At 44.5% G+C, this 22,951-nt stretch overlaps 1 long non-coding RNA gene and 2 other non-coding genes across 3 annotated transcripts; 1 reads left to right on the forward strand and 2 right to left on the reverse strand.

Annotated features, from left to right (window-relative positions):
• Positions 1-487: 487 nt before the first annotated feature.
• Positions 488-22,449, reverse strand: LOC116545364. Its single transcript, XR_004266290.1, has 3 exons — positions 22,134-22,449; positions 3,775-3,785; positions 488-649 (listed from the first exon to the last, which is right to left on the reverse strand). It is a non-coding gene; the product is annotated as an uncharacterized LOC116545364 (long non-coding RNA).
• TRNAA-AGC lies at positions 1,127-1,198 on the reverse strand. The gene has a single exon. It is a non-coding gene; the product is annotated as a tRNA-Ala (tRNA).
• TRNAR-CCG lies at positions 12,769-12,841 on the forward strand. The gene has a single exon. It is a non-coding gene; the product is annotated as a tRNA-Arg (tRNA).
• Positions 22,450-22,951: the final 502 nt, after the last annotated feature.

Consider the following 22,951-nt stretch of genomic DNA (forward strand, 5'->3'; position numbering starts at 1 on the left):
GTCACTGCCCAGTAAGATCTCGGTAATGGGGAGAAGTAACAAAAGATCCAGGAAGTATGCCAGCGTTTACCACCCCAGCTCAAGACGTGAAGCCATACCTCTGGTCCTTCAGGTCGCCCGCTCTGCCTTCTTCCAATGTACTTTCCTTCATTACCGCTCTCAATCTTTTTAATAAACGTTCACTCCTGCTGTAAGCCTTGGCTCCGGCCCTCCTTCTGCCTCTCAATGGAATTCTTTCTTTCTCCTGAAGAGGCAAGAATTAAGGTTGCTGCAGACTCCTTCCAGATAACTGCCGGTGAAGGAGACCCAGGCGTCTGAGATCAACTTCCCCTTTGACTAATCACACTGCATTTCAGTAGAAGAAAAGGCTGATAGACTGGCGCCTCCGGTTTCACCCTCCTGTAGGTGGCATGCTTGGTCTTGGGGAAACTCTCCCGAAGGCACTATTTTTACTTAAAACAAGATCAAACCAGAAACCTTTTCACATGTGAGTCCTAAAACTGTAAACCAGAACCCTTTCATTTGTGATTCCTGAAACTGTAAACAGAGGCCTTTTCACATGTGATTCCTAAAACTGTAAACCGGAACCTTTTCATATGTGATTCCTGAAGCTGTAAACCAAAACCTTTTCACATATGAGTCCTAAAATCTGGGACAGTTTTTCTGTCCTCTGGGTCTGTCCCTTGGTCAAGGAAGAGCTCAAGAAAGAAGGAATCTAAAGAAAATACCTATGGTTTCGCGTTTGATTTCGGTCTTTTTCTTTCTTGCTTGCTCTTTGATAATACTGGGAAATGTAGCCAATGTGATTGGGCTTGTTAGCTTGGTGACTTGCTTGTTTTTCGGCTTTTGGAATTGTGAGCCAGTCTGTGCTTTCCTGGCCTCTTTCATCTGGTCTTTTGTCTCTTGACCCAGCCACCCAGGCTGGTGTCAAAGCCTTAGGGCAGAAATGCGTCTATATTAAAAGCAAAAGAGAGTTTGTTTTCCTAGGTTTCCATGTGAATTGGAAGAACTGATAGAGAGTGGAAGTGCCACAAAAACAAAACAAAACTGAGGCGAGTTGTGGACATGGTGACATGGTGGACGTAGTCTTGCAAACAATGCCACAACCAGGAGGGGGTGGAAAAAGTGGAGGTGCCGGGGATTGAACCCGGGGCCTCGTGCATGCTAAGCACGCGCTCTACCACTGAGCTACACCCCCTCGTACTTTATTTTGGCCAAAATATTTCTATGACCTGTCAGGATTTCCGGTCGTGCCAAGAAGCACATTCCGTCAAACTGCGTTTTGAATTCGCTGCACTGGATATTGTCTCCTGGCAACGCTGAGAAAAGGAAAAAGGGTGTTGAAAGTTCCGGCTGGGCCCGGGATCTCCCGCCGCAGCTCAGCCCGGGACGCCCGCTCGACAGCGGCCCGCGGGGCTGTGAGGATCCCGGCCGCCCCCGGGGAAGGTCTGCGATGGGGCCGTCTCTTCTTGGAACCATTGCAGCGAAACCGCGAGCAGAACGCAGCGGGAGAAACAGAAACCCCTGAACGCCGCCGCGGGAACGCAGGTCCACGTGGGGAGAGGACAGGCGGGGAACTGCAGAGGTTCGCGCCGGGAGGAGTCACGGCTCCCGAAGGTTCCCACGCCCGGCCTCGGGGCTCAGAACCTGCGCGCTCTGCGTTTCACGGCTCCGAGGCGCGGGTGTGGAGTCCCGAGCTGCGTAATGCGGGGACAAGGAGCGAGAAGGGTACACCAGCGCTTACGGCCCTTCTTCCCGGGACCCTCCGCGGAGCAGAAGGTATGAGGGGCGGGGTGACCTGTGGCTGAGACACCTCCGCGCTCCTGGACAGGGCTCAGACCTCCCCACTGGGGCACAACCGCCAGGCGCTTCCCGCCGCTCGCCAAACCTTGCTGCGAGAGTCAATCCACAAATGAGCTTCTGGAGCAAATCCTCCATCTTTTCTGTTTCCCTCTGATTCGCTCCCACCCTCAAGAGACCTGATTCCCCTTGGAAACCTGAAAACAACATCTAGCCTACTTTAGGGACCTCCCCAGCTCCAGGCCTGGCGCTCCCGGCCGGTCACAGCCAGCTGGACTGCGCGCCTAGGGATGGACACACGGAAATGGCCACGGTATACCTGCAATGCGTGAGCCACACGCGGCCCTGTCATCCAGAGATTAAAAACACTTATTCGTCTTTTGACTCAGTTCAGGTCACCCTACTCCCAAAATACGGCACCTTCGCATTTGAGAAAACAGCAGAAGCAAAAACGTCTCTTTCTATGGGCCCTTGTTCCTTGAAGCAGGCCATGAAAGGTAGCTGATCTTCCCATTAAAGTGGGTGATAAGACTGTCATTTCAGAGCCAGCTCTTCCCTATACCCCGAGGAAAGAAATAACCACACGGACATGCCAAGGAGAATCTGAAGAAACAGGCTTTGCTAAGTTCACCCCAGTTTATAACAATTAGATCACACCCCCTTTGTCCAATTATACTTCTACAGGACTATCTACTTCTTCATCAAACTTAAGCATAAAAATATAGGAAGTCCTCACTTACTGTCGATTGGTTCTTGGAAACTATTACCTTAAGCAAAACAAAACCAATTTTACCAAAGACTGCACTAATTGATACAAACAAGAGTTAAGTATGGCAAATTTGTGGTCACAAAATACCAAATTTCTAAATAAAGACTCCAAACACTTCTAATATTAAATATTGAAAGAAATGAGCTATACATATAGTTAAGATTAATAAATAATATAATTATTTACCCAATTTTTGGTGAATCAGTGACAGCAGTTCTAGTGGTGATGGGTTATATCAAGGAATAAATGTTTGCAAAGGAACAATTGTAGAGAGCAATTCCTACCACCACACGGTTCAAAAACAAGAATACAGCGGCTGAGTGCTTTAGCACCATATCAATGATTGTCATGCATTTGTAGGATTGTGGTATGCTTCCTGAATTTTGATTTTGCAGCAACTTGTATTCATTCATGCATTTTTCAACCTGCTTACTCTGGTTCAAGGTCCTGGGTGGCTGAAGCCTAGTTCCACTGCTCAGAGTGTTAGGTGGGAGCTCACCCTGGACAGGTGGACATTCCATCATAGGGCTGGTTCTTACCACACACACACACACACACACACACACGCACGCTTCCTCCCCTCCCCACCTCAGACTATGTAGATATGCCAAGGAACCTAATGTGAACATTTTTGATGTACGGAAGGAAACCCACACAGACAGCAGCTTCCAGGAGAAATAGATTTTTTTCTCATCAACATTATAACAAAATGATGTTAAATGAAACAACGTTATTCACGGATCTGGTGTACACAGATTTTCCTGTTTCTTTAGGTCTTCATTTCCAAAAGCGCCTATGTCACATAAAACTTAGTTTAATAGATGTGTATGCTTTTCTCTTGTTAATCTATCTTCTGTTATGAGGACTCAGCCATGAACCTAGCACTGGGTGGGAAAAGAGGTTTTTCTCCCCTAGACCTTCCTGTATGTGCTTTTGGGACAACACTGCAGGAGTCCCCAAGGGTGAACTTTTACCTGGGGGAGTTGAATAAAAACATGTATTCCCAGGCCTTACCCAAGAGACTGAGATGCTGAGTGCTTTCAGAGTCTCCAGAAAAGGGCCTGGGAATCTTCATGGGGTGACAGATGTCGCAGCCAGATTGTCCTCACATCTGTGCAATCTTGTGTTATTTAATCTTTCCCAGTTGAATTTGATAATCAGGCAAGTGTAAAAACCACTGGGCCTGAAAATCTAGCCACAGCAACAGAAACTGAAACTGGGATCTGGGGAAAGTTAACAAGGGGAGGAGAAAGATTAAAAAGTACTAGAGGCCGGGCGCGGTGGCTCACGCCTGTAATCCCAGCACTTTGGGAGGCTGAGGCGGGTGGATCACGAGGTCAAGAGATCGAGACCATCCTGGTCAACATGGTGAAACCCCGTCTCTACTGAAAATACAAAAATTAGCTGGGCATGGTGGCGCACGCCTGTAGTCCCAGCTACTCAGGAGGCTGAGGCAGGAGAATTGCTTGAACCCAGGAGGCGGAGGTTGCGGTGAGCCGAGATGGTGCCATTGCACTCCAGCCTGGGTAACAAGAGCGAAACTCCTTCTCAAAAAAAAAAAAAAAAAAAAGTACTAGAAGAAAAACTTGGGACTGTAAGGTTCCCCACAAACTGGGAAGGTCCTGGAAGACCAAAGACAGTCCAGCTTTAATAAGCAGGTGAGCTTAGTAGCATTTAGATACAGGATGCTCCTGGGTGCAGCAGGACAGCTCTAGAGATCCATGCCACCTCCTCTCTTTAAACTGTTCTTAAGTTAATTTTCTGGATTTTTGCCTTCTGTGTTCAATCAATGAGACTGTTTTTCTTGGTAGTTCTCAGATGCTGTCTGAGATCTTTGCATTCTTAAGGACACCTGCTCCTCTGCTGGGCATCCTGGCCTTGGCTGAGCACTGGGCCTTCAGGGTTTAGGCACTAGACATACACTCTTAAGTAACCTAGTGGAGGATGTGTCACACTGCAAGCCACCCTGCTCCCCAGCTCTCACATTCTTTCTGCCAGTCTTGTATGGGAGTCCCTGAGTAGGCTGCAAGGAAAGAACGATACACGCCTATAACGTATAGCCGTGGCTTGTGCATACAGACCACATCTACTGTATACGTAGCAGTGCAGAAAGCAGGAGCTAACTACAATTACAATGTCCATCAGCAGAACATAATTGCCATGACTAGGGAAGCTGTGTAACCAATCTGAGAATGAGTAAAAGAAACCTAGTTAGGTTGTATCATGGATCTGAGTTGACAAATGGTTTAACATATCTGTGACATGACTCTCTTCATCAGGGAAATAGGTGCAACAGGTGGCACCTTAAAAGGCACATTTTGGGTCTTCAACACGTTGGCGATTGAGCCCCGAGGTGGAGGCTGTGCCTAGTGAGCCCGGGTTGCATCATCTGTACTGTTGCAGCAGTCACTCCAGTTCCATCAGGAGAAAGGCAGAGGATTTCAAGGCATATCATTATTATCCGACAGGGAGAGGCGTCTGGTGGTTGTTGACTGCTTCTGGAGTTGCAGCTCAGTCTAGAAAGACATGACTAGCTGCCGTGAGTGGCAGGAACAACCTTTGAGCATCAACACTGCTGTTTAGCAGGAAACCTATAGGCACACTCATGCCCAGTAACGTTATCATCATTGTGTTCTCTCCCACTGTTAGGGATGCCACGGTGGGCTTCAGGCCAGAGTAACAAAGCCACACATGGCTTCAGTTCCCAGGAGCAGCCTAATAGCCAAGTGATAAGTTTCCAGCCTTGCCCATGCTCTCCACACTATAATTACTCCAGCAGGTATGGGTGCTGCCGTATGTTGATATAGTAAGTCTCTTGGAACTCCACCAAGGAGCACAGCTGAGATCACTGCCTCTATGGCAGTTATCATGGCACCCTCCAGTATGTAAAACTGTTCCAGTACAGAGGGCATTCCAGCTCAGCTTCAGGTCCCAACAGCCATTGCTGCTTGGCAGATCCACTGCTCAGGAGCCTGTCTCAACATCTGCCTCAGGAGCAAGGCTCAGTGTCTTAGAGGTAGCCCTGAGACTTTGTGGAACGCGTCTTAGAGGCCTTGCCAACCATTTATAGGTAGTGATGCAATGTGTGCTAGTGGGTGACTCCTTTAAAATCCGTATGGCTTTAGGGAGATTCTTAGTACAGGAGCTTAAATAGCTATCTGGAAACTCTGCACACATCTGGGTCTTTAACAGCCATTCTTTCTATAGCAGTCTGATTTTTAAAACCTTCTTTTATCCCCATCCCCTTTTTTCTCTGTTTCAAAAGAGTTTCATTGTTTACATTTTAGTAAGAACTGGCTGTACTGCATAAGAAAAGTAAACTCTCCAAGTGGCTTTGAGTTAGCGAGTTTTATTTCAACACCAGTAGCTTAATAATGGCATATTCAAAATAAGCAGAAACAAAAAAATAAGAGAGAAATAGAGAGCTTTAGGAGAGTCTACTTAACTCTATAGTTGCAGTTCAACCATGAGAGATCTGAATTTGTTTGTTGTAATTTGCCCATCAGTTTAAAAATGTGCACAAGGAAGACCATGATCGATAACCAGCTGGAGTCCTAGAAAAGCTGGCACGCCTCTGAGCTTCTGCAGCGTTTCTCCCTTTTCTCCCTTTCCTGCTCTAATGATTTTTCAGGGGCCAGCCTTATTGCAACAAAGGCACATTTGCTATCCTGATCCTACTTTCGTGTCTTAGCTTCCTGCAATATGTGCTTAGTCCTCACCACGTTTTCTGAGCATGCTTATAGTTGCGCAGCAGTCCACAAAGGTTGACTGCTCCGGCAATTCCATCCCACCTGCGTGTTGCTGACCACCCCAGGATTCCCCCTGCAGATGCCCTTTCCTGACTCATTGTTTGGTCCCTCGGATTCTGTTTGTGATGCCAATTGTTATGAGCCAAACTTAGAACTGTAGCATCCCTCTAAATTGGGAAGGAACCGAGAAACCAAAGAACGACTTGGAGAAGTACAGCTTGACAGGTAGATGAGGTTATACTCCTGGATAGCAGCAGAACAGCTCTGGAGGTTCACACTGCCTCCCGTCTTTAAACGGCTTATTTATTTATTTTTTTGACAAAGTCTCACTCTGTCTCCCAGACTGGAGTATAGTGCTGCCATCTTGGCTCACTGCAATCTCCACCTCCCAGTTCAAGTGATTCTCAGCTTCCAAAGTACCTGGGATTACAGGCACATGCCACCCCGTCCTGCTAATTTTTGTATTTTTAGTAGAGATGGGGTTTGTTGGCCAGGCTGGTCGAACTCCTGGGCTCAAGCGATCCACCCACTTTGGCCTCTCAGAGTGCTGGGATTACAAGCGCGTGTCGCCACATCCAGGCTCTAAACTGCTATTAAGTTTATTTTCTGGTTGTTTGTCTACAGTGTTTGAGTGATGACACTGTTTTTCTTGGTAGGTTTGTAGATACTCTCCCAGATATTTGGGTTCTCAGGGACACGTGCTCCTTATCTGGGCACCATGGCCTTGGCTCACCACCTAGCTTTCAGGATTCAAGCAGGGGGTATACATCCTTAAGTAACCTGGTGCGAGATCCATCACACTACAGAAGAAAAAGAGGCAACCAGTGAGCAGCAGACAGAAGAAGTGAGAGGAAGTGTGCTGGGAAGTGGAGCCTCAAGGATGCTTAGGATTGGTATGCTCAGATATGGATGTGTCCCAGATCCCTGCTGCATCTGTGCTCCCTCCAGGTACTACAGAAACGAAGCTCCCGGCCGGGCACGGTGGCTCATGCCTGTAATCCCAGCACTTTGGGAGGCCGAGGTGGTGGATCATGAGGTCAGGAGATAGAGACCAACCTGGTCAACATGGTGAAACTGTCTCTACTAAAAGTACAAAAAAAGTAGCTGGGCCTGGTGGTGTGCGCTTGTAATCCCAGCTACTCCAGAGGCTGAGGCAGGAGAATCGCTTGAACCCAGGAGGCGGAGGTTGCTGTGAGCTGAGATTGCACCACTGCACTCCAGCCTGGGCAGCAGAGTGAGCCTCCATCTCAAAAAATATATAAATAAATAAGAAAAGAAAAGAACAAAGGCCTCTTCCTCTAAAGAAGTGAGGAGACAGAAGGCGCCAATCCTTCGAGTTCAGTTATTCACAAAGCTTAGGTGCATCAGAATCATCTGGATGGCCTGTTGAAACATATTTTGGGAACATCCACTGGGAATTTCTGATTTAGTGGGCCTGGGGTAGGGCCCATGAATTTGCAGTTCTAACAGGTTTCTAGATTATACTGATGGTGATCTGTGGACCAAATTCCAGAACCTCTCACAAGAGACCTGGCTTGTCTTGCCTGAGACTTTTGTGACCCACTGAGTCTCTGGATGGCCTCAGCATGTGCTCAGGTGTATCTCCTAAACAGTATGTTTCAAGTTCGTTAGTCACATGCGGCTACTCTTTGAAACTGTCACAAGGAAGCCATCCATCTGGTTGTCAGGGAGCCGTGTTAGTGCTCACACAAGAGGCAACCCTGCTTAGGCCTCGGCAGCTCCAGTTGCAATAGGAAACACCAACTTAGCTTGCTGGCTTGTTTTGCCTGCTCATTTTTAGCATGTCTAGTTGAGAATTCAAAACGACAACAAAAAAAATGGAACGGATATTTTCACAGACAGACCACAGACAAATGTGTATACTTCACAACATTCTCAAAGCAGCAGCAACAACAACAGCGAAGCTTCTGAGTTTAGGCATCTAAGTAGCCTTTTGCTCCCAAGATCCGAAGTTCAAGTTCTGATCCCTGTGCACCCAAACTCGTCTTTTTCCTCTGAGTAGAAAGCTATCAAAACCCAACTTTTTCCTGGGCACACTCTGTATAGCATCTGCAGTTGGCTCTTCGTTACTCGCACACTGCTACTGGATAAAAAGAACTCCTGGCCGGGCATGGTGGCTCACACCTGTAATCCCAGCACTTTGGGAGGCTGAGGCAGGTGGATCTCCTGAGGTCAGGAGTTGGAGACCAGCCTGGCCAACATGGTGAAACCCCATCTCTACTAAAATTACGAACATTAGCTGGGCGTGATGTGGCAGGTGCCTGTAATCCCAACTAACAGGGAGGCTGAGGCAGGAGAATTGCTTGAATCTGGGAGGCGGAGGTTGCAGTGAGCTGAGATTGCACCACTGCACTCCAGCCTCAGAGACAAGAGAGAAACTCCATCTCAAAAAAAAAAAGTCTCAAGAACAGAACCGTGAAAAAGCTAAAGTTGTCATACAATTGGAGAGCTAATGATTCAACATTTTGTTAAACATTGACCTTGTTCTCTGTTCTATTCTAACGAAGGCATAATAAATGTCTCCTGCAGTCAGTCATAGGAACAATGCTTAAGGTCTAAACTAGCAGAGACTTCAGTGATTACAAAAAAAAAAAAAAAGAAAGAAAGAAACTATTTGAACTGGAGAATGAAGGTGGATGCCACAGGATACAGATTAAAAGCAAGAAAGGTGGAGAGTGTCCTCAGGAAACACACACACTCACTCACACACACACACACACACACACACACACACACGGGTAGTGTGAGTGATGTGGATGTTGTCTTTCACCAAACTATTAAGTATAGGAGGAGAAGCAAGAATTATGCTTATTTGTTTGTTTTTATTTGTGGGAAGTAGGATGGTATCCAGAAGAGGATGAAGCTGTATGGTTTTGGGCAAGAATTTAAAATACCCCGGGGTGCCAGGCGCGGTGGCTCACAACTGTAATCACAGCACTTGGGGAGGCCGAGGTGGGTGGATCACCTGAGGTCGGGAGTTCAAGATCTGCCTGACCAACATGGGGTAAACCCTGTCTCTACTAAAAATACTAAATTAGCCAGGTGTGGTGGCGCATTCCTGTAATCCCATCTACTCGGGAGGCTGAAGCAGAAGAATCGCTTGAACCTGGGAGGTGGAGGTTGCAGTGAGCCAAGATTGTGCCACTGCACTCCAGCCTGGCAACAAGAGGAAAACTCTGTCAAAAAAAAAAAAAAAAAGGCAAAACCCTAATACACCAATCTTCTGAAATTTCATTATTTTCATTTTTTCCTTTAAAGGCAGACCTATTGTTATCTAGGGACGGTGAAAATGAGAAAAGGAGAATAAAAGAGAACAAAATGCAAGAGAGGAAACTAAGCACATATTTCTGAGTATATTTTGCAGAAGACACAGGATCAAAAGTACAAGTGGAAAAGGGAGTGGGGATGGAGCCAAAGTTGAGATAAAGAAGGGGACAGAAATAACAGAAGGAAAATGGAGCCAGTCAGAAATTGCCCTTCTCGATGCAGAAGAAACTGTAGAGAATAGTTCTGAATGATAGCCCAGTGAAGGAGATCAGAAACAGAGTGGGAAGCAGGCTAGGAGGCTTACCATTTTCAGTTTAGCAAAGAGAGATTTAAAAGGAGAGAGAGAAAATAAAAACAAATCCCACAAACTCTCAGTCCTTATTTTTATTTTAGAATTAGAGCCCTATGAGAAAGCTGACAATTCTATTTTAACTCACAAAGATCTCAAACCCTAATGTTGTCACTATCCAGCATCTAAACCTTTGAGCTCTCTGTGGCCTCTCTGGAGGAAGGATTAGGGCCATGAGTCATGGTATCGGCCACATCTGTCCTTTTGCAGTTTCAGAAGAGGTCCCAAGTCCCAGGTGACCTTATTCCCATTCATTAAAAAGGTGAGCCGCATACATTCTTTCAACAGCCACTGTTCCAAGTCTGATGATGAAGATGAGAAAACATCTTCCAGTAGCTCAATTTTTTTTTCAGTTTCAATACTTTCAATATATCCAGTTTCAATAATTGTGTATAACTTCAGATATTGTGCTTTAATTGAAAATGTTCACTAAACTTTGAAAATGGGGAGAGGGAGTTCAATTTATTGGAGTTCCATGTATGTTTATTGCATTAAACACATTTAGAATGTGTCTTGTACAGGTTCCAATTTCCAGGATTGAGAACTTCAAGACTGAATCTGAGTGGAGAATCTGCCATGTAAATATAGACTTACACAGTTGGGATCATAATGTGTGTCTTTTTGTTGTTTGCTTTATTCTCAACATTGTATTCTGAACATTTTCCCATGTTATTAAAAATTCTTTGAGCAAAGAGAATCCTCTTCAGTTTCTACATTTGCCCTTGTACTTGTTCATCATGATGATGTTATGTTTTGTTAATCGTTGCTGCATAGACAGGGCATGGTGGCTCACTCTTGTAATCCCAGAACTTTGAAAGGCCGAGACAGATGAGTCGCTTGAGTCCAGGAGTTTGAGACCAGCCTGGGCAAAATGGCTAGACTTCTGGCTCTACAAATACAAAAAAAAATTAGCTGTGCGTGGTGGTGAGCACCTGTAGTCCCAGCTACTCTGGAGGCTGAGGTGGGGGGATCCCTTAAGCCTGGGAGGTCGAGGCTGCACTGAGCTGTTATAGTGTCACTGTACTCCAGCCTGGGTAACAGAGTGAGACTCTGTCTCAAAAATAATAATAGGTTGGGCGTGGTGGCTCACACCGGTAATCCCAGCACTTTGGGAGGCCAAGGCAGGCGGATCACTTGAGGGCAGAAGTTTGAGACCAGCCTGGCCAACATGGTGAAACCCCGTCTTTACTAAAAATACAAAAATTAGCCGGGCGTGGTGGCACACGCCTGTAATCCCAGGTACTCAGGAGGTTGAGGCAGAAGAATCTCTTGAACCCGGGAGGCGGAGGTTCTAGTGAGCCGAGATCGTGCTACTGCACTCCAGTCTGGGTAGCAGAGGGAGACTCTCTCTCAAAAACAAAACAACAACAAAATAATAATAATTGCTGCATCTTTAGGCAATCTTTGCAGCTTTTACAGTAAAGCTTAAGCTACCTTTCTAAAATGCAGTGGGATATTCTGTTGCTTTTATGCTCTTCAACAGTTTATGTAATCCTGTATTGGAATGACAAGAAGCACGCAGTATGATTCCAAATCTTGTCTTCGTGCCAGCTCATTTCCCTGCCACTCTGTGGTCTCTTTCTCATCAACGTCCCTGGGCTCCTGAGCAAAGCTTAAAGTAGACACTCGAATATTCAGAGATAATTTGAGCTTGGTCTTAACCCGAAAGAAAATACTATAGAAGAAAACAATAGGAAAAACAGAAGTTGATGGGACTCTCTTTGTTGAAAAGAGTGTAGGGTTCAGGAAGGGAGAGATTTTGCTTTGATTTCATTGTGCCAGAATAACACGTCATTCTCAAGGAACCAAAATCATGCCGTGAAATGGACAGATCGGTCTTACCGCTCTACCTCAGGGCTGGACCTTTCACATCTTTCCTACCCCATCCACACGTTTGGTGACTGGGTTTCCCCAACACCCTATCGCTCTGTGGATTAGCCCACAGTCAGCTAGTGACATGTTCTTTTCAAGACCAAATCAAACTTGAGAAGTCTCCAAGTCAAGCATGGACGTCACCAAGCTCCACGAAAATCAACAGTATATGTAAACTGCATAAACCGCTTGGTTCTGGCCAGCGCTGCGCTTCCAGCAGCGCCTTCTTCCAGTGTTCAGGCGCTCACTCCCGCCTCCCGCGTGGCCGTCACCCCTCGCAGCCCCCACTCCCCAAGGCAGCTTCTGCCTCCTCTTGTTTTCCCCATGGGCTGCAGTGTCAGCTCAGGGCTGAAAATCTCCGCATCCCACTTCTCCAAGTCATTCATCGTCCGTTTCTCACGTTGATGACCCAACTAACTGCTCGTCCTCTCAGTTTCTGACAACTGTGTATTCGTTTTTGCAAGTTTTCGAGGGTACTGTAAATAGTTTTTAGCTGTTAGTGATTTTTGACTTCAAACGAGGAACTTTTTTTTTTTTTTTTTTTTGAGACGGAGTCTCGCTCTTGTTACCCAGGCTGCAGTGCAATGGCGCGATCTCGGCTCACCGCAACCTCCACCTCCTGGGTTCAGGCAATTCTCCTGCCTCAGCCTCCTGAGTAGCTGGGATTACAGGCATGCACCACCATGCCCAGCTGATTTTTTTGTATTTTTAGTAGAGACGGGGTTTCACCATGTTCACCAGGATGGTCTCGACCTCTTGACCACGTGATCCACCCGCCTCGGCCTCCCAAAGTGCTGGGATTACAGGCTTGAGCCACCGCGCCCGGTCCAAACGAGGAACTTTTTATGAAGCTGGCCCTTTGAAGTCAGCGCTTCGAAAGCCCCTTCCCCACCATGTTACATTCCCTTTGTGTCTTATGTAACAAGACCCCTCTGGCAGTTGGCCGCGTGGCCTAATGGATAAGGCGTCTGATTCCGGATCAGAAGATTGAGGGTTCGAGTCCCTTCGTGGTCGTCGATTTTCGTTCGCTGGTGTGAAAAATGTTTGTTGATTTAAAGCGTTTTCCCTCTTCTTGCTGCAGTCTGGCTTCCAATTAACTACTAAAGATAGAAGTCTTCCTTAACGAGTATATATGGCATGCCCGCCATGTGACAAGCGCTTTATAAAATAACAAAGCAGAAATAGCACTTGGCCTCAAGGAGCTTACTTTCTACTGGACCTGACAGTTGAAATCAAGCAAACCCTGGGGAACAAAACAAGATTAAAAAAAAAACCCAAAACTTGTTTCAACTCCTGTGAAAGAAGTAGGAGGCTAAAATAAAAAATAAGGATTGGGGATTCTTTAGGAAGCATTCATCTTCCTGGAAGTTCTGAAGAAATGCTATTTAGCAGAAGAATGGTTATTTTTCAGGCAGAAGGAATAGCATTTGTTAATTCACTGAGAATCTGAAATCAGTAAGTATTTTTCAAAGTTCAGGTTGCTGAATTCTTGTGTGTATGTGTTTGGAGCTGGGGATGGGCGGGGGGTGGGGAAAGGAGCGGAAATCACTACAGAAAAAAAAAAACAACAACAACAAAAAGGGATAAAGTGAGTTAAATTTCTGGGGACAAGATCTCTCACAGATATCCTCTATGGCTGAGACTCTGAACATGGTTTAAAATCAGTGTTCTCCAGATTTCCACTAGCTACCAAAAAAGGTGACTGTCATCACCTCACAAATCGTCATCACTTAAAGAAGCCTAAAGGCAGAAACCACCTAAAGCTTTAATCCCAACTGAGCCGCCCTCTAGTGCAGCCTCTATTAGGGCAGTCATGATAGGTTCAGTTTTTGCAAGAGGGTCAATAAATGGATCTGAACATTACCACAGAGAAAGCATAGTGAGAGCAGGATAAAGCAAATTTCATCATTTTTAATTGAGCTCCAGTTCCCTCTTTAGGAAAAAGAAGCTAAAACTGATTCTCAAGAACATTTGTTTCTGTGAGAATATGTGGTAGCTGAGTAAGAATTCTTTAAAAAGAAACAATGCAATTCCCAGCTTTAACACCAACACCAATTAACATTTACTGAACGCATACACTGTGGGTGCACTATTCCAACTACGAGAAATATATTAATAGTTTTGTTTTACAGATGTAAAAACTGACCCCTGAAAGGGTGTAATGCATTGCATCACACAACTAATAAAGAGTAAAGCTGGAAACTTAACCAAAATATGTTATTTCTGGAGCACCAGTCTTAATGTTTAAAACAAATTTTTGTTGTTTAATGGCTTGATATCATCTGGTAAAATATATGTAACATAAAATGTCACTTTAACCATTTTTAAGTGTCAAATTTCGTGGCATTCATTACTTTCATAGGATTGTACAACCATCACCACAGTCTACTTCCAAATTTTTTCATCATCTCAAACAAGAACTCTATAATCATTAAGCAATAATTCCCAATTTTCCCCATTCCCTAGCCATTGATCACCTCTAATCTACCATCCGTCTCTTTGGGGGTTTTGGTTGGTCTGTTTGGTTTATTGTGTTTTATTTTAAAGATGGACTCTCCTTCTGTTGCCCAGCCTGGAGTGCAGTGGCACTATCTTGACTCATTGCAACCTCCACCTCCCGGGTTCAAGCGATTCTCCTGCCTCAACCTCCCGAGTAGCTGGGATTACAGGCACATGTCACCATGCACAGCTAACTTTTTGTAGTTTTAGTAGAGAAGGGGTTTAACCGTGTTAGCCAGGATGGTCTCGATCTCCTGACCTTGTGATCTGGGCCTCCTCAGCCTCCCAAACTGCTGGTATTACAGGGGCGAGCCACCGGCCCCTGTTTTTGTATTTTAAAGAGACAGGGTATCATTCTCACTGCAGTCTAGAACTCCTGGGCTCAAAGGATCCTCCTGCCCTAGCCTGTGAGTATCTAAGATTATAGTCATGTGTGACGACCCATGGCTAATTTTTAATTTTTTGTCGAGATTTGGGGGTCAGGGTGGTCTCACCATGTTACCCAAGCTGGTTTCGAACTCCTGGTCTCAGGCAATCCTCCTGCCTTGACCTCCCAAAGTGCTTGCATTATAGGCACAAGCCACAGCGCCTCATTTTTTCTGTCTTTTCAGAAAAATCACCTATTCTAGATATTTCACATAAGTGGAGTTAAACAGTACTTGTCCCTTTGTATCTGGCCTATTTCATCACCAAGCAAAATGTTTTCAAGGTTCATCCACCTCACAGCATATATCAGCATATATCCTACATTGTATGTATAGTCTTCATTTTGTTTTTTTGTATTTTTATTTTTTCTGTTTTGATACCTATTCTGCTTATGTATTTTTGTTTGTTTTTATTTGTTATTTTGCTTATCTGCTCATCTGTTGATGGCTGGATTCCCCTTTTAGCTATTATCAATAATGCTGCAATGAACATTGGATTACAAGTATCTGTTTGAGTCTCTGCTTTCAATTCTTTTTTTTTTTTTTTTTTTTTTTTGAGAGGGAGTTTCGCTCTTTTTACCCAGGCTGGAGTGCAATGGCGCGATCTCGGCTCACCGCAACCTCCGCCTCCCAGGTTCAGGCAATTCTCCTGCCTCAGCCTCCTGAGTAGCTGGGATTACAGGCACACGCCACCATGCCCAGCTAATTTTTTGTATTTTTAGTAGAGACGGGGTTTCACCATGTTGACCAGGATGGTCTTGATCTGTTGACCTCGTGATCCACCCGCCTCGGCCTCCCAAAGTGCTGGGATTACAGGCTTGAGCCACCGCGCCCGGCCTCTGCTTTCAATTCTTTATACACCTATAAGTAGAATTGCTGAGTCATATGCTAAATCCGTGTTTAGCTTTTTGAGAAACCACCAAACTGGTTTCCTCAGCGGCTTTATCATTTTACATTCTCACCAACAATACAGGAAAAGTCCCAATTTATCCACATCCTCACTAGCACTTTGCATTTGCCATTTTCCTAATTTTGCCATCCAAGAAGTACGAAATGGTACGCCATGTTGGTTATGATTTGCATTTCCCTAGTGAATAAAGATACTGTGTGCTTCTTGGCTATTTACATATTTTCTTTGAAGAGGTATCCATTGGAGTTCTTTGTGTATTTCTTAAATTGGGTTGTCTTTTTGTTTGTGAGTTGTATTAAGGTTTGGGGTGTGTGTGTGTGTGTGTGTGTGTGTGCGTGCGTGCGCGTTTTGGCATATTCTGGATGTTAGACCCTCATCAAATATGTGATTTGTAAATATTTTCACCAATTCTATATGCTCTCTTTTCACTGTCTGGATAATGTCCTTTGATGAACAAAAGTTTTTAATTTTGATGAAATACCATTTATCATCTATTTGTTTGTGGGTTTTGTTTTGTTTTGTTTTGTTTTTTGAGATGAAACTCACTCTCACCCAAGCTGGAATGCAGTGGCAGGATCTTGGCTCACTGCAACCTCTGCCTCCAGGGTCAAGCAATTCTCCTGCCTCAGCCTTCTGAGTAGCTGGGACTACAGCTATGCACCACCACGCTGCCTAAAGTGCTGGGATTACAAGCATGAGCCACTGCACCTGGTCTAATTCTTTGTTCCGTTGCCTGGGCTTTTGGTGTCATACAAAATAACCCATTGCCAAAGCCAAGGATATGAGGATTTATCTCTATGTTTTTTCTAAGAGTTTTCTTCTAATGGTCGTAGCTCTTACATTTATACTGTATACTATAGTATCTTCACTTACCGTGGAAACTAACATATGCTTTTTCTTTTAAAAGGAAACCCTGAGATATAAAATATGAAGCTGTCTTCACAAAAGGAATCAGCTTTTAATTAAAAGGAAACTATGGAGTAAAACACTTGAGCCTTAAAAGACTTTATTTGGGCACTGAATAAAATTTATCTGTGCCAATTCTTTATCTGTACTAATATGCGATAGTCTTTAGCCAGCGCATTGCTACCTACTGGTATCTAATTTGGGGACATTTATGGTTCTCACAATGAGCAGTGTATGGCATTTTTATTATTATGGCTGGGGTTCAGACATTATAAACATTATAGTAGATACTATAGTTACTTTCCTTTTTTTTTTTTTTTTTGAGAAGGAGTTTTACTCTTGTTACCCAGGCTGGAGTGCAATGGTGCAATCTCGGCTCACCGCAACCTCCGCCTCCTGGGTTCAGGCAATTCTCCTGCCTCAACCTCCTGAGTAGCTGGGATTACAGGCCCGCGCCACCATGCCCAGCTAATGTTTTGTATTTTTAGTAGAGACGGGGGTTTCACCATGTTCACCAGGATGGTCTCGATCTCTTGACCTCGTGATCCACCCACCTCGGCCTCCCAAAGTGCTGGGATTACAAGCTTGAGCCACTGCGCCCGGCCACGTTACTTTTCTTCTTCATTTAAGAGCATAACTTAGCAATAGTCCCACTTGGTCAGGTCTATGTTCCCCCCAGTCTCTTACTGTACGATTCTAAAACTCATGAATTACATATACATCTTCAAAAGATCAGAGATTGCCATTTTAACCATCTCATCATTATTTCTACACAAGTTTAAAATAGTTCTATTTTCACTTTATGCCACTTCTTACAACTGAATTTCAGTAAATATACTATATAAGTCCAGGATTTCTAATCCCATTTATTTTAACTCATTTCAATAGACATTATGGAATGCAAGTGCTGACCACAACGCCAGCTGCATGCACACAGAGATAAGGAAGAACCATCTGGTTGCCTTTCTCTCAATTCACACTAACTTCACTAGATCTTCGTGACAGTCTGGGAATACAACTATACATAGTGGTCCAGGCTTTAAAAAAGGACAAGAAAACAATTTATTTCTTTATTCATTATTATTTTAGTTTTAGGTTTTTTTGAGGTGGGGTCTCACTCTCTTGCCCAGGCTGGAGTGCAATGGTATGAACATGGCTCATGGCAACCTCTACCTCCTGGGTTCAGGTGATCCTCCCACCTCAGCCTTCCAATCAGCCAGAACTACAGGCCTGCGCCACCATGCCTGGGTAATTTATTTTTTTATAGAGAAAATGTTGCCCAGGCTGGTCTCAAACTCCTGCACTCAACTGATCCTCTTGCCTCAGCCTCCCTGTGAACTACTGCACCCGGCCGTCAATTGATTTCTTAATACCTTTCAACTGATACCCAGTATTTTATAAGTGTTTTTGGATATAGTGAGCATCTTTTCTTGAAACAGAGAATAGGGAATCACAAATATTACAAAGCTCTATTTTCACAAAGTCTCAGGAGTGAGTGACCATTTTGCCTGCCTTCTGAATATCCAAGTTTTCAAATATCTACAGACTCAGACAAAATACTCTTCATTTCCCACCCAAGAGTTGGGAACTTAGAACTGGTCACTGGGGCTGGGCATGGTGGCTCACGTCTATAATCCCAGCACTTTGGGAGGCTGAGGCCGGTGGATCACGAGGTCAAGAGATCGAGACCATCCTGGTCAACAAGGTGAAACCCTGTCTCTACTAAAAATACAAAAATTATCTTGTCATGGTGGCGCGCGTCTGTAGTCCCAGCTACTCGGGAGGCTGAGGCAGGAGAATTGGTTGAACCCAGGAGGCAGAGGTTGCGGTGAGCCAAGACCGTGCCATTGCACTCCAGTCTGGGTAACAAGAGCGAAACTCTGTCTCAAAAAAAAAAAAAAAAAAAGAACTGGTCACTGGGTGAGACTGACTCCTCCCTTAAGGAGGATGTTGACTGAAAACACATTTATTTCTGCTAAATCAATGCTACTTTTTCAGTACTTTTTGGAACTTTGAAGTCATGCTTACATTTCCAAACCCATACCCAGGCCAGAAATGGTGGCTCATACCTGTAATCCCAGCATTTTGGGAGGATTACTTGAGCCTAGGAGTTTGAAACCAAGCTAGGCAACATTATGAGAAAAAAAAAAAAAAATTTCTTAAAAAAAAAAAAATACAAAAAATTAGCCAGGCATGGTGGTGTCTGAGTGCAGTCATAACTACTCAGAAGGCTGAGATGGGAGGATTGCTTGAGCCCAAGACGTTAAGGCTGCAGTGACTGTGCTACTGCACTCCAGCCTGGGTAACAGAGCAAGACTGTCTCAAAAATAATAAATAAACCTACACTCAGCTTCTGAAAGAAAACAACAAAAAATTATTCAGATTTCACTGCTGAAGGAGAAACATAATTATCTAAATAAGAGCAGTAAGTTCTATTTCCCTTTCCTTCAACAGATTTGTAAATTTAGCTGTAAATGAAGGATTTGAACACATACAAATTCACACTAAACTCTAGTTTCAGTTCTTCCTATCTTGTTGACTGTGTGACCTTAGGCAAGTCACATAACTTTGTGCTTTTGTATCTTTACCTACAAAACATGGACAACAGTTGCAACCTCAAAGGGTTATGAAAGCACACAAAACTGTGCCTGACAGACTGTGTGCATTATTTAGTGTTAGCTGCTATTGTTACCATTCTCACATGTCAGTATCCCAACATGTTGCTTATCTTAAACTGAAAAATAATAAGAAATATGACTTGTTATTTCTACAAATTCTCTCTTGGTTATCAGAATGTCATGTAAGTGGCTTTGTCGCAAGTCTTGTGTATAGTAGTTCGTTGCTACATACCTGGTATAAAGATGACTAAGCTGCTCTTGAAAGTTACAACCTAGAGATATCCTTCAGTTACAAGGCAGCGTGGTAATACTATAAGCGTGAAGCATAAGAGCTGTGGGAGTGCAAAGAAGGAAATTATCTAACTGCCTGAGAGAATCAAACAGAAAGCTTTGTGGAGGACAGGTATAGAATATAGAATACATGACTTCTGTAGATAAAACTTTCCAGGCCAGGCGCGGTGGCTCAAGCCTGTAATCCCAGCACTTTGGGAGGCCGAGGCGGGTGGATCACGAGGTCAAGAGATCGAGACCATCCTGGTCAACATGGTGAAACCCCGTCTCTACTAAAAATACAAAACATTAGCTGGGCATGGTGGCGCGTGCCTGTAATCCAGCTACTCAGGAGGTTGAAGCAGGAGAACTGCCTGAACCCAGGAGGCGGAGGCTGTGGTGAGCCGAGATCACGCCATTGCACTCTAGCCTGGGTAACAAAAGTGAAACTCTGTCTCAAAAAAAAACTTTCCAATACTGGAATATAAAAAAAAAAATTTGGTCAGTGGCTCACGCCTGTAATCCCAGCACTTTGGGAGGCCGAGGCGGGTGGATCACGAGGTCAACAGATCGAGACCATCCTGGTCAACCTGGTGAAACCCCGTCTCTACGAAAACTACAAAAAATGAGCTGGGCATGGTGGCGCGTGCCTGTAATCCCAGCTGCTCAGGAGGCTGAGGCAGGAGAATTGCCTGAACCCAGGAGGCGGAGATTGCCATGAGCCGAGATCGCGCCATTGCACTCCAGCCTGGGTAACAAGAGCGAAACTCTTTCCCAAAAAAAAAAAAAAAAAAAAAATTTGGTTACGAAAACTTATTTAGAATAGATTCAGTAAGTGGGTAGTGGTATGTCCCCAGTGCTCCTTAAAACCCAGGATCACCACTTTGGGAGACTCAGTTGGGCCAATCACTCGAGGTCAGGAGTTCGAGACCAGCCTTGTCAACATGGTGAAACCCCATCTCTACCAAAAAATACAAAAATTAGCTGGGTATGGTGGTGCACACCTATAGTCCCAGGTACTTGGGAGGCTGAGGCAGGAGAATCTCTTGAATCTTTGAGGCAGTGGTTGCAGTAAGCCAAGATTGCACCACTGCACTCCAGCCTGGGTGATAGAGTGAGATTCTGTCAAAAAAAAAAAAAAGAAAGAAAGAAAGAAGGAAGTTAGGAAGGAAGGAGAGAGAGAGAGAGAGAAAGAAAGAAAGAAAAAGAAAGAGAAAGAAAGAAACAGGAAAGAAAGAAAGAGAAAGAAAAAAGAAAAGAAAAGAAAAAAGAAAAGAAAGAAAGAAGAAACCCAAGTGAATTCATTCAAGTGCAGTTGAGCATTGCTGGTGAGGGGCTGGAGACCAGCCTGAGCTGTTCTTGAACTCATGGCCTCATGTAGTCCTCTCTCCTCAGCCTCACCCACATGCATGGATTGTAGTTGTAAGCCACCATGCCTAGCAGGACAGTCAAGAAAATTGAAACTGGAAAGCACCTTGGTCTTTTTTTTACCCCAAATCTGCCCAATTTTATACAGTGGCAGTGCTGTTTCCTCTAGCCCTATAATAGAATTCTGCAGGAGAATTATTTCAGGGAGTTTGCCTTTTGTTTTATTAGAGAGCTAAGTAACATTGGGAGGTTGGGGTGGCTTTGGAAGCTTCTGGAAATAAAGGGGGGTTTAACAGACATTAACTCCATCTCACCTCACAGATAAATGCCATTTTACTTTGAAAAGCAGCAAGTGGCAGCGGGGGGTCGAAAAATAAGAAATTCCATCAGTTTTGTGAAAGATTTTAGAGAATAATGAACTCTGTTCCATGAAAGAATTAGAAATGTGAGCAACGCAGGGAGAAGGGTAAATCCAGACACGCAGAATGGATTCCAGATGAGAAACCGTATCTTCCATAGTGAATTTTGAAAGGATTTATAATCTCCTGTTACATAATTTGCAGTTTACTTTGTTTTCTTGTTGAAGAAAGTGGTTTTGTGGAGGCAAAGTGTGCAGAGAGCATGTAGGATTCCAGAGTTAATGGACCTGGAGGGAAAAGAGTGTAAACTGACCCAGGTTCTGCTGACACTGCTCCAAAGCCACACACTCGAGGGCAGGTTTGGTGGGAGGAAAAGCTGCTATTAATCCGAAAGCCAGCAAACTGAGAAGATGGCAAACTAGCGTTCTAAAGTACCACCTTACATTTCAAAATGTACCATAGGATTTTAAACTTGACCTTTGGTATGGGAGGCACGCGGGAGTGGTGCAGGGTGCCGGGTCTGTGTTTCTTGTTCCTGTGGCTGTCTTGGATGGCTGCCCGTCCAGGGGCCTGGTTGGCTGAATCTTGACTTTGGCCAGATGGTGTGAATAACTGCTGGAGACTCCGGCTAAGTGGGCTTATTCCACAATGTGGGCTTGAGGAAGGAGCCCCAGGCATCTGGGATTCCCTCCCCCCTCTGTCATCCACCGTGCATCTCAATAGAAGAGAGAGCAGGCCAGCTAGGCCTCCTGAATCTCTTTCCTGTAGGTGGCAGGCTTGGTCTTGGGGAAACTCTCCGGAAGACACTGTTTTTACTTAAAACAAGGTCAAACCCGAAACCTTTTCACATGTGAGTCCTAAAACTGTAAACTGGAACCCTTTCATATGTGATTCCTGAAACTGTAAACAGAGACCTTTTCACATGAGATTCCTAAAGCTGTAAACTGAAACCCTTTTCATATGTGATTTCTGAACCTATAAACCTAAGATTCTTCCATGTGTAACATCTCAAGTATAAGTCTATATAAAGTCAGAACCTTCTTTTGTTAGACGAGCTGAATTTGGACAGATCATTTCCTTAGCTCTGGGCTGCAATAAACTATTTCCTTCTGTATTTGGTGTTCGGGAGATCCATTTCCCGGGGCCTTTCCTGCTACAGCCTAAAGTGCCTGCTTTGTTTCAAGATTAGCTTCTGGGGTTTCTTAAACGGAAACATAATTAGATAAGCATGCATTGTTCAAGGGTGGTGTCTAGAAAGGGAAAGAATGGAGAGGTGAGAGGGGAGAAAAGGAAGAAAAAAGAAGTGGGTGATTTTTAAAACTGAGGAATCTGGTTGCAAGAGGAGAGAGAATAAAGAGAATGAGGAAGCAAAGTGAGAAACGAATGGGAAGCTCTCACAGAAAACATTACAAGGGTCATTAATTTTGAGGCTACCATAAATGATTAACTCAAATAACCATAAATGATTAAATGCAATAAAAATTATATTCATTTCCCCTCTTTTCTCTCCTTTTCTTTCTTGTCATCATTACCTTGAAGTTAATGAAATTAAGAATACCTAGGCCGGGTGCGGTGGCTCAAGCCTGTAATCCCAGCACTTTGGGAGGCTGAGGTGGGTGGATCACGAGGTCAAATGATCGAGACCATCCTGGCCAACATGGTGAAATCCCGTCTCTACTAAAAATACAAAAAAATTAGCTGGGCGTGGTGGCGCGCGCCTGTAGTCCCAGCTACTGGGGAGGCTGAGGCGGGAGAACTGGACCCAGGAG

This window comes from Sapajus apella, unplaced genomic scaffold (assembly GCF_009761245.1).
Source record: "Sapajus apella isolate SASKATOON/1434 unplaced genomic scaffold, GSC_monkey_1.0 scaffold262, whole genome shotgun sequence".
Taxonomy (NCBI): domain Eukaryota; kingdom Metazoa; phylum Chordata; class Mammalia; order Primates; family Cebidae; genus Sapajus; species Sapajus apella.